The 3,948-nt window shown below is 39.7% G+C and overlaps 1 pseudogene; it reads right to left on the bottom strand.

Annotated features, from left to right (window-relative positions):
- Positions 1–3,263: 3,263 nt before the first annotated feature.
- On the bottom strand, positions 3,264–3,637 carry LOC127184854 (60S ribosomal protein L31-like; annotated as a pseudogene).
- Positions 3,638–3,948: the final 311 nt, after the last annotated feature.

Here is a 3,948-nt window from a genome sequence, read left to right on the forward strand (position 1 = left end):
TAAGTCTAGTTCATTTTGAATTGCTTTTTTATATAAGATGTAGGTCTACTTTCCTTCTGCATACAGATAGCCATTTGTCCCAGGATCACATGTTGTGGCCCTGTGATCTTTCTCAAAAATCCATTGACTATGTGTATATATATATTTGGAAGTCCATATTCTGTCCCATTTCATGTTTACTTTGAAATTATTCTGTCTTCCAGAACTCAAGGATGAGCTAATGTTTCCTGTATATGACAGTATAAATTGATGGTGACAACATGTGCTTAGCATGTGTGCCATCTTGAGCTTAATGCTCAGAAACAAACACACACACACACACACACACACACATACACACACACACACACACGCACACTTTACTAGTACCCTGAACCTTTAATTTCTTACAACTCACATTCAAATCATTTTCTCATTTTATTGTTTTTAAAGTCTTATGGATAAATGCTCCATGAAACTGAATGCTGATTGGTAAATAATTCACACAAATGATTCAAAATATATACTATAAAAAATGAAAGGTGATATATACAGACAGAATGAAGATTTGTAAAATCATGACTGGATTTATATACAAGTTATATAAAGAATGACAACATATCAGCATGGCAAGCAGCCACTGAGATGAAAAATGATCCAAGGATATAAATGGTACTTCACAGATGAAGGCACCCAGCTGGACAAGAATCAGTGAAAAATACTCAACTTCACTAGTAATCAGGTAAATGCATATCAGAATGATTGCTCATTTTTCAATCACACACACACATACACACACACACACACTTAAGCGTGCACACACACACATATGTATGTATATATAATCAATGCCTGATTACATCAAGTGTTAAAACAATGTTGAGAAGTAGAAAATCACATACTTGTAGTGGAAGAGTAAATTGGTTCAATCACTTTGGAGAGCCATTAGGAAACACCTGATAAGCACTCCCTAAGACTCACAATTACACTTGTAGGGTAAGCACTCCCTTTGGCTTAGGAATTACACTTCTAAGTATGTGCCCTAGAGAAAAATCTCTAGCATATAGAATCTCCACAGAGACTCCTCTTAAGTATGTTCACTGAAACACATTTTAATAGTAAAAACAGTGGGGGGAAGGACACAACTACAAATAAGAACCCATAGAACAAACTCTGAGTCTTCCAACAGCTATAAATTACCAATAATTTGCTGTCGATCCAGGCACACCAGAATTAAGATGAGTAGGCTATATTGACATATATCAGAATGAATCAATCAATCAATGAAGCATTATATGGGGTGTAAAGAGAAAACTGATAGCATGCACGAGGTGCATGGCTTTACTGAGATTTCAATAGTACACCAAAATGTTGGCTTTTAAAAATGCTGGTTCTACTGGAGAGTGGGGTGTGACTTTCACACATACTCTGGTGCCCCATATTTGACCATGTCCCCTGAATGGCGAGACCTGGGGGCACTCAGAGGAAGGATAGCAGGCTACCAAGAAGAGACTTGATACCCTATGAGCATATACAGGGGGAGGAGGTCCTTCTCAGTCACAGTCATAGGGGAGGGGAGTAGGGGGAAAATGGGAGGGAGGGAGGAATAGGAGGATACAAGGGAGGGGATGACCATTGAGATGTAATATGAATAAATTAATTAAAAAATGCTGTTCTGGGGCTTGAACTCAGGACTTCATGCTTGAATTGCAAACACTTTTAGAATGAGCTATTTATCCATTCCCCCATAGTGTTCATCATCTTGTTATCTTTGGATTTTATGTATTATACTGTTTTAGTAGTTAACTACCGTATTCCTTTTAATTATGATGTGATACTGACTGAACTACATGGTACATTTCAACTTGACCATCGTACTGGTCTCATTTGACCGTCTATTATTTTAACTTCCTATAATTTCTGCTTTCAATAAGTTCCATATTTCAATCACTTTATCCTCGCCTTTTGCCTTCATTGAATGTACAACAAAATTTCCTTTTCATTTCTGTACTTTATGGTTCTGCATGCTAATCAATATATATAGATGTAATCAATTTTACCCAATATACCTCATTTTGGCTTTTTTTTTTTTTTTTTTTTTTTTTTTTTTTTTTTTTGGTTCTTCAAGTATAAACATGCTGGAGTCTCATGACTGAACTTTGCTAGTCTGAGAGATTTTATTTTTATGAGTAAATTCACTATTCTTAGTATGTTCAAAAGCTTTTCATACTGAGGGTCTCATGATACCACAGTATCTGTTGCACATAGCAGGGGATTATTTTATTAAATAACTATTCCACTACAAAAGTATCATGACTATGGCAGATATTACAGGAAAGATAGTCGACTTTCGCTTCTGGGAGCTGACATGGAGTTCCTTAGGGGAAAATGGAACTTTCTATATTGAGAGGTTATACTTTCCAACAAAGCATGCAGTGTAGGGAGGCACATGATAGACAAATATTAATCCTCTCTAACCAGCCACTAAAGGTCATCTAACCTTGTTGATCAATTAGAAGGCATTGACAATTACCAAATCACCTCAAAATTTGTTGTAGACTAGGCCCCCTCTCTCGTCGCCTCCTGGTCCTACTCTCCCTCCATTCCCCTCCCCCTTCTCCTAGTCCTCAGAAAGGGGGAGCCCTCCTCCCCTATCATCTGACCTCAGCCTATCAAGTCTCATCTGGACTGCCTGTATCCTTTTCCTCTGTGGCCTGGCAAGGCAGCCCCACCAGGAGGAAGCAATCAACGAGTGGGCACCAGAATCCAGGGCAGAGGTAGCCCCTACTTCCCATTTACGGGACCCACAAGGAGACTGTGCTGCCTATCTACTACATCTGAGCAGAGGGTCTAGGTCCTCACCACGCATGGTCCTTAGTTGGTACATCAGTCTCTGCAGCATCCTTCCCTGGATTTTTTTGGTTCCATTGGTCTCCTTGCGGAGCTCCTGTCCCCTCCAGGTCCTTCTATCCCTCCCCCCTCTTCTATAAGGCTTCCTGTACTCTGCCCCAAAGTTTGGCTGTGAGTCTCAGCATCTACTTCAATCTCCTGCTGGGTGGAGTCTCTCAGAGGCCTACATCTATGGTAGGCTCCTGTTCTGTTCTTTCTCTTCAATCCCTTCTGGTGTCTATTCTATTTGCCCTACTTAATGAGAATTAAGCCTCCTCCCCAAGGTCCTCCTTGTTGTTTAGCTTCTTTAGGTCTGTGGACTGTAGTGTAGTTATGCTGTATTATGTGGTGAATATTTTTTGGCAGTTCTGCAACATTGATTGGCATTCAGCAGGTTAGTTCTCATCCACATTGACTGTCTGTAGATTCTTGAATGTAGTAACAGGCACATAAGTTACCAATGTGTAGAGCTTGTTTGGTGCATCCTCATCTTCATTACGTTTTCTGAACAAACATATTCAGATGCCATATGGAACATTCCTTATTCCTTTGACCCAGATGCTTTACTGAGCCTGGTATCTATGCGCACATCTGGAGTCCCCATCTCCTTCATGGAAATTTTCTGAATTTCTTTGAGTGCCCGAGGAGCATGGTTCTTAAAGCCTATTCTACGGATGCGCTTGTGAATGCTGATGATGTATTCTCGGGTCACCACCTCGTTAATAGCGGAATGGCCCTTCGTCTCGCCACCATTCTTTGCCAGAGCCATTTTGGCCTGGCCAAAGCTGGAAAGGATGGACACAAGGGATTGTGGGAGGTTAATATTTTCTTATAAGTGAGTATATGACCAAAATATCATGGTCAGGTACCATTTATGCACATTTCTGTGACTGTATGATTCTCATCACATTGAAGTGGACAGCTCGGGTTATTTTGTAAGTTCATCCTCCTAATTGCTTCCTTAATGTCTCTTTTATGAGGAGACGAAGAGAAGTGGATAAAGAAGAATAAAGTAAGGGGCAAAAGTGGCATAATGAAAGATAATCCTTTGAATATTAATTTTAAAATATGAATGAAAAG

Source organism: Acomys russatus, chromosome X (assembly GCF_903995435.1).
Source record: "Acomys russatus chromosome X, mAcoRus1.1, whole genome shotgun sequence".
Taxonomy (NCBI): Eukaryota; Metazoa; Chordata; class Mammalia; order Rodentia; family Muridae; genus Acomys; species Acomys russatus.